The sequence below is a fragment of the Panthera leo genome, chromosome A3 (genome assembly GCF_018350215.1).
Source record: "Panthera leo isolate Ple1 chromosome A3, P.leo_Ple1_pat1.1, whole genome shotgun sequence".
Lineage (NCBI taxonomy): Eukaryota > Metazoa > Chordata > Mammalia > Carnivora > Felidae > Panthera > Panthera leo.
In genome coordinates this window covers 27,254,639-27,266,735 of record NC_056681.1, presented here as the reverse complement: position 1 = coordinate 27,266,735, position 12,097 = coordinate 27,254,639, and the positions used below count along the sequence as shown (strand labels likewise).

General features: G+C 39.6%; 1 pseudogene; it reads left to right on the top strand.

Moving 5' to 3' along the window:
- The first annotated feature begins 9,748 nt into the window (after window positions 1-9,748).
- Window positions 9,749-11,232, top strand: LOC122215697 (annotated as a pseudogene).
- The last annotated feature ends 865 nt before the right edge of the window (window positions 11,233-12,097 follow it).

Below are 12,097 nucleotides of genomic sequence, written 5' to 3'. Positions count from 1 at the left end.
ATTACTAACATCACAGACTTATAGACCAATTGAACAGAATAGTAAGCCCAGAAAGGTATCCTCATGTGTATGCTTGGGTAATTTTTGACAAGGGTGTCAAGACTGTTCAATGGCGGAAAGAATCGTTTTCTCAATAAATGGTGTGGGGAAAACTGGATATCGATATGCAAAACAGAAAAATTAAGTTAGCCCTACCTTTTACATATGCAAAAATTCAAAACTGATGAAATACCTAAGTATAGGAACTAGAACTACGAAATTCTTGGAAGAAAACAGGGAGAAAGCTTCGTGACATTGGAATGTGCGATGATTGTTTTTGGATATGACAGCAAAAGCACAGATAACAATAGAAAAGTAGGTATGTTGGACTTGATCAAAATGCAAAACTTTTGTGCATCGAATTATTATTAAAAATTGAAAAGCTAACCCATGAGGTGAGAGAAAATATTTGCAAATCATGTTATCTGGTAAGGATATTAAAAAGGCATAGAGTAGTGATATCCGGATTATCTATAGAACTCCTACAACTCAACTGATGCCTGTTTAAAAATGGGCAAAGAGTGGGGCACCTGGCTGGCTTAGTTGGTTGAGCGTCCGACTTCGGCTCAGGTCATGATCTCTCGGTTTGTGAGTTCGAGCCCTCTGTCGGACTCTGTGCTGACAGCTCAGAGCCTGGAGCCTGCTTCAGATTCTGTGTCTCCCCGTCTCTCGGCCCCTCCCATGCTCATGCTCTGTCTCTCTTTGTCTCTCAATAATAAATAATTGTTAAAAAATTTTTTTAAATAAAAAAATAAAAATAAAAATGCGCAGAGAACTTGAATGGACATTTTTCCAAAGAAGATATACAAATGACCAAGAGCACATGAAAAGAGGCTCAAAATCACAAATCAGTAGGGAGATACAAATCAAACCCACAATAAGCTATCACTTCATACTCATTAGGGTGGTTTTATTTTTATTACTTTTTTTTTTCAACTTTTGAAACAAAAGCGTTTACTCTCAAATGGTGGCCCTGTCTGTGTAGAGACACGCCTGTCCACATAACAGAAGTTGGATGGTGTGCGACTACATTCACTCCGAAAGCTCTGTGATGACACGTGGCGATGGTGATGACCTCATTGTGATGAAACGATGAAATGATGCCTTTTTTTCCCAGCGGCCTGTCTCTGAGCTGAGTAGTTCAAATCTGATAGCGAGCGAGTTCTCAGATCTGTACTTAGTGTCTTCAAAGATGGGCAATCTGAATTGTTGCCCTGGTGATATGTTCATGAAGATCTTCTTAATGCTGTCTGCTGCGAACTGGATAGTTAACTCTCCCTCAAACAATTTTTTCTCATTGTTTAAGATTTCCTCTCTTCAACTGGCCATACAGAGTTAGAAATATGTTTTCTAGCTTTGTTTCATTCCTCAATTTCTATTTTTGGTTGTTCTACCAAGCTAGCTGCCTTGATTTTTTTTTTCCCCCCTCCATTTAGAAAAATGGACTACATCCTATTGTATCCTGCAGCCCTTACTTGTCACCACTAGGTATTCCTAGGGGAAAACATACAACCATGTCTATTTTTTTAAACGTAATTTATCGTCAGGTTGGCTAACATACAGCGTATACGGTGTGCTCTTGGTTTTGGGGGTAGATTCCGTGATTCGTTGCTTATATACAACACCCAGTGCTCATCGCAACAAGTGCCCTCCTCGATGCCCATCACCCATTTTCCCCTCTCCCCCACCCCCTCAGGATTTCGTTTTTAAAAAATGAAAATAACAAATGTTGGCAACGATAAGATTGGAACTTTATACACTGCTGACGGGAATGTAAAATGGTGCAGTCCTATGGAAAACAATATGGTGACTCTTCAGAAAGTTAAGCATAGCATTACCATATGATCCAGCAATTCCAATATACTTAAAAAAAAAAAAAAAAAAAGCAAGCATGGATCCAAACAGATGTTTGTACACTCATGTTCGTAGCAGTATTATTCACAACAGCCAAAAGGTGGGATAAACAAAATGTTATGTATACATACAATGGCATATTATTCAGTCTTAAAGAAGGATAGAAATTCTGACACATGCTACAACATGAATGAATCTTGAAGATATTATGGTAAGTGAATTAAGCCAGTCCCAAGAGGACAAATATTGTATGCTCCCACTTACATACTAGAGTAGTCAAAGTCATAGAGACAAAAAGTAAAGTGATTACTTTTTCTTTCAGGGGGGGGGGGGGTGGGGAGAAGGGGAGAGTGGGGAGGGGAGTTCGTGTTTAATGGGTACAGAGTTTGTCTACTGCTAATGCTATTCGAGTCAGGTGTAACTTTTTTTTTTTTTTTTTTTTTTTTAATTTTTTTATTTATTTTTGGGACAGAGAGAGACAGAGCATGAACGGGGGAGGGACAGAGAAAGAGGGAGACACAGAATCGGAAACAGGCTCCAGGCTCTGAGCCATCAGCCCAGAGCCCGACGCGGGGCTCGAACTCACGGACCGTGAGATCGTGACCTGGCTGAAGTCGGCCGCTCAACCGACTGCGCCACCCAGGCGCCCCTAGGTGTAACTTTTTGACCTAGCTGTTCAGTGGCCAGATCCAAAATGAGAAGTGAACGTGACTGCCTTGCCGTTAGTAGAAGATACTCATCCTCCGGCTGCCATAGCTAATATTTCTATTCCCAGTGCTGACTTAATACAGTTCACTAATAAACCCATATGAGAGACACATGGGGAAATATAAAAGCGTATTATGCAATAGTCACTCCTCACGAGATTTTAGAGGCTATGTTGTCACAAACATAAACAGCCACACTCATAGCTGTTAATGCGAGCTCTACATTAGCCACCGGTCTTAAAGTGAATACCTCTACTGACAGTAAATATGTGTGTGAGGCCTGCATACTGTTTGGATGAAGAAAGTCTTTCTAATATCGGCGGGAACTAAAATATCACATGGAAACGGATTGCTAGTTTATTAGAGTCATTGCAGTTGCCCCAACAATTTATGGAATTCCTTGTAGAACTTACACCAGATGAGACGAGCTATCTGAAGGACATGAATTTGCACAAAAGTGTCTACTAAGGTTTGGACTGGGGAAATTGAAGTTTTGTTACTTCTGTCCAGGGACTCCTATTCACCGTTTCAGACATGTGCAACTCCCCCAGATTGGAAAACTGGAAATCAAGGAGAGCTAAGAAAAGCACCATAGGAATATGGGGATTACCCCATGAGATTATTCCCATACCCCAATTCCATGCATACATAGCTTTTCATGCCTTCTAACCAGCAATATCATTCAAACAAAATGAATACACTGAAAGCCTTGGAATTATACCACCCCTGTATAAGGACCAAATCAGTAAGTAATATAAACATGTGCCGTTTGTCAGAACATTACATGCAACAGCTAAGTTACATCAAGGAAGCCCACTGAGGCCCACATTACCTAGGACCTGGTGATAGCTGAATATTGTAGAAGTTCTGCCATCAGAAGGTAATAAATACTGTTCAGTAATGGTATATATGGTTTCTAGAACGCCAGGAGTGTTGCCATTGGTTAAAGCAGATGCTCAAATAATGAGCAAAACCTTACTGAATTTATCATCCCAATCTTTGGAATTCCTAAACATCTAGAATCCAGAAGATGAAGTCACTCTACTTCTATGGTAAATCAGAGGATCTGTAAGAACTTACAAACACCAATAACTTATCACGCTCCTTCTCAGCCCCAGTTTTCCAGAGAAGTAGAATACATGAACCTTACCCTAAAGAATTCTTTGGCAAAATTATATCAAACCGCTAGTTTATGGTGATCAACAGCCTTACCTGTTTCTGTGAAAATTAAGGCCAACTCCCATTTGCAAGTATGGTATTTCTCCCTTTGAGTTAAGGTTTGGAAGTTCGATGAATTTAGAGGTTAAGGATAACCCCTCACCTGATAAAATGGAAAGAAAACACTTCAGATAGAAAGGATTTGCTTGTTTCCCTAGGCTCATTCCGCCATCGTGTGGCCAGATGTATACACAGTCCCTTAAAAATGAGTTTATCCTGTTTATAACCTAGCAATCTTTAGTCTCCATATTTAAGGCCTCTAGGAGAACCAAATGAACTGTATTTCTTAGTATTACTGCTGCTAATATGAATCAACTTTACTTGAACATAGTGGCCTTTACCATTCTGGAAAATATTTACAGAGGGGCCAAAAGGACCAGGATCGAACTCAAAGAGCCATTAAGTACTAGTTTAGAAAGAATCAGAACCAGGACTGGAATTACAAACTCTTATCCTATAGAAATACTCATCAACAACTTAATACGTTGGGGCAATTGTGGAAACATATCATTCAAAGGTAAACAGGATGGAATCATAGTCGACCACAGGAGTAGCAGTAGGAACAAAACTAGAATGAAATTGAGGCAGAATTTGGAATTGGACAGCTTGAAATGAAGTTCTGTGGCCACAAAATATGGCTAAAGAACCGCCCCAAGCCCTCAGCTGTAAACCCAAACAACTAGCTGTTCAACAATCACAGGATACACTTGTTGGTGCTGAACTACGGGATTGTACCTGCTTATGGAAACAACTGGTATTGGGCATGGAGCCTTCTATGGAAAGATTACAGGATAATGTAAAAAGGTTGGTCATACCATAGATACGAGAGCGGAAAGTTGGGATTTGCAGACCGAAACTACTGAAAGCTGAACCAATGTAACTAATTAGACTAAAGGAGGGAAGTTTTCTCCTACACTGATGTGGAAGAAGTGTGTTCGATGGATGCCTGTCGTTCAAGGACGTGGGGACACAGAAGACAGGCGCTATAATTCAAATGTTACTGTTGATACTGAAAATGTTAGAAATGGCAGATTGGACATATTTGTCCCCAGGATTTAGAACAAACAGCCCATTTTCTTACACTAATATTTTTATAGGTACCCTCCCATGAGCACCTCATAATCAAATTTTAATGATCAGTAATATAAAATATTGTGTCATTTTGGAAGGATCACTTGGGAAGATGAGACTATTTCTGTGGGCAGTGATTTAACTTGTAAGAATAATTGATGGATATTGACCGGAAATATATTGGCCCATGCAAGAAAGATGTCTACAGAAAGCTTTAGACAACTGAGCCCCACATGTTGATGGTACATTAGGTATCAGTTGGGTTAAGCTAAAAGGAGAGCTGACGAATAATTCTCACACTGTAGAGCATTTAGAAAACCAAGCTACTAAAACTAATCAACAGTTTGATAAAGCAGAATTCTTTGTTTTTTTAATTTTTAATGTTTATTTATTTTTGCAAGAGAGAGCAGGGGAGGGGAATTGAGACAGGGAGACACAGAATCCAAAGCAGACTCCAGGCTCTGAGCTGTCAGGCATCCCCGATAAAGGAGAATTCTTATGCATAGATAATCAAGAATCTGCTTTAAGGGGGCCCCTGGGCGGCTCAGTCGGTTGAACGGCCCACTCTTGATTTCATCTCAGGTCATGATCTCAGAGTTCGTGAGTTTGAACCCTACATCGGGCACTGTGCTCACAGCGCAGAGCCTGCTTCAGATCCTGTCTCCCTCACTCTGCCCCTCCCCTGCTTGCTGTCATTCTCTCTCTCAAAAATAAATAAATGCTAAAAAATAAATAAAAATAAAAATTATTTTTAAAAACATTTTAAAAAGACAGGGCGCCTCGGTGGCTCAGTTGGTTAAGCAGCTGACTTCAGCTCAGGGCATGATCTCTCAGTTCGTGACTTGAAGCCCCACACCGGGCTCACTGCCATCAGCAGAGTCTGCCTCGGATCCTCTGTCTCTCTCTCTCTCTGCCCCTCCCCCCCCCAAAATAAATAGATATTTAAAATTTTTTTTTAAATTAAAAAAAGAATCTACCTTAACTATACATTGTTAAAATGATAATTTCAAAGGCTATTTACCTAAAACCAGTATTCTTTTAATTTTTAAAAGTCATCCTATCATAATATTAATTATGGCTTTAGTATGTATACTTCTTTGGGCTTGTTGGATGTATAGAATATTAATTAACAGTTTAAAGAGAAATCAACACTACAGTGCAAATTGTATGGAGAATCTGCTACTACAAAACAGTATCAAAAGGAGAAAAGAGGGGCACTTGGGTGGCTCAGTCGGTTAAGCGTCCGACTTCAGCTCAGGTCACGATCTCGTGGTCAGTGAGTTCGAGCCCCGCGTCGGGCTCTGGGCTGATGGCTCAGAGCCTGGAGCCTGCTTCCGATTCTGTGTCTCCCTCTCTCTCTGACCCTCCCCCGTTCATGCTCTGTCTCTCTCTGTCTCAAAAATAAATAAACGTTAAAAATAATTTAAAAAAAAAAAAAGAAGAAATGATTGTAGGGAAACTGAGTTTAATAGACCCTTACTGGGGTATGTTGAAACATGGCATTAATCTTATGTGCTACATACACTGTCAGGAGCAAACCCAAGAGGTAATATAAAGAATCATAAAGAATAGAACATCAAAGCAAGACTGGTTAGGAATTATAAAAAACAGGATGTGATGGTAAACTCAGTGTAAATACCAATGCAAATTGGATATCTGCTGTTTACTAAAAGTAAACCATGGTTTAGCTTAGGTATTTTTATTATTCTATTTACCCTTCTATTAGATTGTCCCCAAGAAATCATTATTTTCTTAGCTGTGCCACTAAAATTTAAAATATACATGCTTGAGTTATCAAAATATAGTATAAATTAGGAAGTTTACCATTTCTTAGAGAATGTAAGAGCTTTACAACAATTTAACCCATATATCCCCTCCCAAATTATACCTTGTTTTGGTCATGTTTTTACGGTTTAAAACCATGTGGTATAAGTGGGGCCTGGGGGCTCAGTTGGCTAAGTGTCTGACTTCAGCTCAGGTCATGATCTCACAGTTCATGGGTTTGAGCCCCGCGTTGGGCTCTGTGCTGACAGCTTAGAGCCTGGAGCCTGCTTCGGATTCTGTGTCTCCCTCCCTCTCTGCCCCTCTCCTGCTCACACTCTGTGTCTCTGTCTCTCTGAAAAACAAACATTGAAAAAATGTTGTGTGTTTTTTTAAACGTGGTTTTAATATTACTGTTTTATATACCTACCGTTCATTCAGATTTGCTCACAACTTTTTCAATGAACTATCTTACCAAAGTGTGTATACTACATTCAGTGAAATACACAAATAAAAAATGTACAACACAGGAATTACCCCAAGGTGAATACACTGTGTAAACCCCACTTAGGTCAAGAAATATGATATTATTTCCAACTCAGAAGCCCTGATTTTGTTCCTACCCTGTCACTGTCCACACAGCTCTCACCAAAGTTAATCACACTCCTGAATTTAATTCTGTCATAGATTCACTAATTGGATTTGCCTGCTTTTGAACTTTATATAAATGGAATCCTACATAACTAGGCTTTTGTGTCTGGTTCATCATTATGTTTGTGAGAGTCACATGGCGATAGGCCTTGGATATTTTCCAGTTCGGAGTCATTTATGAATACTACTACTATGAATACTATGATTTAAAAAAAAATTTTTTTAATGTTTACTTATTTTTGAGACAGAGAGAGACAAAGCATGAGCGGGGGGAGGGTCAGAGAGAGAGGGAGACACAGAATCTGAAACAGGCTCCAGGCTCTGAGCTGTCAGCGCAGAGCCGGACACGGGCCTCGAACTCACGGATGGCAAGATCGTGACCCGAGCTGAAGTCAGACGCCCAACCGACTGAGCCGCCCAGGCGCCCCTGAATACTACTGCTCTTGCTCACATCTTTTTATGCACATATATAGGCATTTCTGTTGGAGAAATTGATAGGTCATAGATAAACATGTGATGACCTTTTCTACCTACAGTCAAATAGTTCCCAAAGTGGTTGTACCATTTTAAAACATCCCACCAATATTTGATATTGTCAGTCTTTATTAATTTTAACCATTCTGGTGTTCATGTGTAATGGTAGCTCATTGTGGTTTTAATTTGTACTTTTTCAATAACCAGTATGATTGAGAGCCTTTTCTTATGATCATTGGTCATTTGGGTGTTCTACTTTGTGAAATGTCTATTCAAGACTTTGACCTTCTTTTCTCTTGCAGTATGGTCTGAATTTTTCTTAATGATTTGTAAGAAATTTTTATGGAGCTTGGATACAATATCTTTGTTGGTTATATGTTTTAAAAATAGCTTCCATGACTTTTCTTTTCTCTATCTTATTGACATCTTTTTGTTCAACAAGTGTTCCTAATTTTAATGAGGTCAAATCTGTCTCTTTTCCTTTATGGTTAGTATATTCTATGTCTTGTTTAAAAATCTTTACTTATGCTTAAAAAAAAATCTTTACTTATGCTAAGATCATAAACATATTCTCTTATGTTCCTTCTAGAAAGTTAGTAAGAAGGTTTTACATTCTTATTGAGATCTATAATCCATATGGAATTGATTTAGGTGGATGGTGTGAGATTTTTTTCAATATGGATATCCAATTGATAACGTGCCATTTATTGAAAACATTATCCTTTCTCCCTTACTCTGCTGTGACATTTTTCTCAGAACTCCACTAGTCATGGATGACTAGGTCTATTTCTGGACTCTATTTTGTTTACTTAGTTCATTTATCTTTGCCTCAATGTCACACTTTCCTAATTACTATAGCTTTATGATAAATCTTAAAATATCAGAATTTAAATCCTACGACGTTGTTCTTCAAGATTATCTTGATTATTCTTTGCCCATTTGTGTCTGCAAATCTTTGAATCAGCTTGTCAATGCACATAAAGAGAAAACACATGGGATTTTGATTGTGATCACACTGAATCTACAGATCAATTTGGAGAATATTGACATCATATAGGAGGTGAGGTACTCCATCTGTTTTACTCTTCTTGAATTGATCTCAATTTATTTGTTTCCCACATAGAAATCTTGACTTTCTTTGGATTTGTTTCTAGTTACTTGATGTTTTTTTTATTCCGTTGTAAATGTGTCTTTTCTTTTACATTTATCCTCTTTTTTTGGCAGAATTTTATGTGTGGGCGCATTGATTTAAATAACTTTTCTCAGAAAGGGAGAAAATACCTTGAGTAGTCCTAATGACTTTTTCCCCAGCTTTATTGAGATGCAATTGATGTACAACATTGTGTAAGTCTGAGGTGCATAAGACGATGATTTGATACTCTTATATATTGCAGAATGATTACCACTGTAACATTAGCTAATGCCTCCATCCTGTCACATAGTTACCCTTTTTCTGTGGGGCGACATTTAAGATCTACTCCCCTAGTAACTTTCACCCCACGTATACGATACTGTATCGTTAACTTTAGTCACCATGTTGTACATTAGATGTCCGGAACTTATTCATCTCATGACTGGGAGTTTATACCTTTGGACCACCGTCTCTCCATTTCCCCTCACCTGCCCTCAGAACCCTGGTAACTACCATTCTACCCTTGGTTTCTACTGTATACTCTTCCTTCACTTGCCGATTGTGGTTGATCTTGTAGCAAGAAAAGTTATTAAGCTTTCCTGTTAATTCTACTAATTTACCTGTAGATGCTTCTTCATTTTCTGCAAAGGCATGGAGATAAGAATGGGCGCCTACCTCCCAGGACTGTTGTGAGGATAATAAGGATAATGATGACGATTGCTAACAATAAATGAACACCTACTGTTTTTCAAGAGTTCTCCTCCTTCCAAAAGAACCACTTTCAAAAGTGGAATGAAACACGGGCTGTAGTGTCATATTGTCCTCGGCTTCTCGGATGTAAATGTAGTCAGAAAACCTAGAAGCTCAGGAGGATGAATTGCTGGCCCTGGTGAGTATTTATGACGGAGATGAATTTGCAAAAAAAACACAAAAAAACAAAAAAAAACCAAGAATCCCTCCAAGGTGGAGACACCAGGATCTATTTAGACTTTTCACAAAATCTGAAGGCATTTTTGAGCGCTATTTGCTTCTGCAAACACTTAGACAACCTGCTGTAAGAACACCATGACAGCGTGGTCCTGTTTGCCTGGACGGAATTTCTTTCTTTCTTCTTTTCTTTTTTTTTTAATGTTTGTTTATTTTTGAGAGAGAGACAGAGACAGAGACAGAGGGCGAGCGGGGGGAGGGCAGAGAGAGGGAGACACAGAATCCGAGGCAGGCTCCAGGCTCCAAACTGTCCACACAGAGGATGCGGGGCTCAAACTCACGAATCATGAGATCATGACCCGAGCGGAAATCCGAGCCTTCACCCACTGAGCCCCCCAGGCACCCTGCCCAGATGCAATTTCTTAAGGAAGAGACCCTAGCTGAATATTGTCTCTCCTTTTGACCTCAAGATGGGTTCTCAGAAAAAAGTGCAGAGGATGGCTCAAGCCTCTTTGGAGGACCCGCCAGACCTGATATAAACAAGAGGAAGTTGTGGGTGAGAGCCCCACACAGGATGTGGAATCACGGTTGAGTCTGAGCCAGGAAATCTTGGACTTGGATCAAGCTCAGCAGATAAAATGCTTGTTCCTGTGCAATATCTGTTTGTATGAGAAGGTGGGTGGTGAATGAGTGAATGCATGTACTTTTGGAAGTGCAGGCATGCGTACTTCAAAGGCTGTCCGAAGGACTACTTTGAAATCCAGATCAGAGATGGCCAAGTTCAATGCCTCAACTGCCCAGGACCCAGGTGCCCTTTGGTGGCCACTCTGGGTCAGGTCAAAGAACTAGTGGAAGCAGAGTTATTTTCCCGTTATGATCGCCCTCCCCTCCAGCCACCGCGGACTCGACGGCAGATGTGATGTCATGTTGCCAGCTACCTGAAATGTGGGAGCCTGGCTGCACAATGGACATCTTCCCTGGCTGCAACTTTGCTTTCTGTACCTTGTTCAGGCTGACGCTTCCATATGGGATCTCTCAACATAAGGTGACTGCAGAAAAATTAAGTTTTATGAAATGAGTACTTGCAAGCAGGCGAGGCCAGTAAAAGACTTTTGGAACAGAGGTGTGGTAAGAAGGCACTGGGAGAGATGGAAAGTAAGAAGTGACGAGAAAAGAATTTAAAAACCTGCCCGTGTTGTGGGACTCCCGTGGAGAAATTAGATGGATACAACAAGATGGCGTGGATGCAATATTTCTGTTGGACTGAGTTCTTTCTCTAGAGCAGGCCCTTATGAACACTTCACTGATCCTGATTCCCCATGTCTTAACTGGTTGTAACAGTTAACACAGGCCATGGATGTTAATGGAGATATTTGGGAAGATGAGATTGAAGACTAGTTACCTCCTACTGCACAAGAGGGGAAAGTGGAATAGTTTAGCTTAGTTTTATTAAATACGCAAAGTAACTTCGTAGAAGTTTTAGGGGGCCATTCATTCACTCTTCCTATGTAAAAGATATGGAAGAACAAGGTTTATATTTTCATATGGTATTACTTAGGCACGTTCATACATTTTTCAATGAGCATAATTGGGAAAATTATAAGCCGTAAGTCTCAGCAAATGAAAACTGGATATCAAACATAAATAGTACAATGTGTCCCAAACTTTGAATAGTTAAAAATTAAATTTTTATTGGGTGAAGGGGAGTGGGAGATACAGGCTTCCAGTGAATTAATAAGTCACGGCAATAAAAGGTACAGCATAAAGAATACAGTCAATGTAATAGTGTTGTATGGGGACAGACGCACTTGTGCTGAGCACGGCATAACGTCTAAACTTGTCAAATCGCTATGTTGTGCACCTGAAACTAACGTAACACTGTGTGTCAACTACATTCAAATAAAAATAAATAAATAAAAATTAAATATTTGTTTTCTTCCCCAAGCGTTAGGTAATGAGATGGGGTCATGAGTTAGACATATAGACCTGCTTGCCTCTGAGAAGCATCCCTCTAATATATTTTAGGTGAGCCCCTTTGGTACTACTTAAAATGGAGGTGGGGAAGAAGCCTTATTCAAATTGTGCTGAGAACCTCATCTCATTTATTCCATGTTACGTCCCTTCCAACCTAGATTTCTGCTAAATTAGTTCTCTTTGGAGGGAGCCCTTTATTCTATAACTGACTGGATGGCCTAGCTTCATTTTGATCTACTGCTTTTCAGAATAGAAATTTATAGATAATTTTAAAAAATATTTTAATATC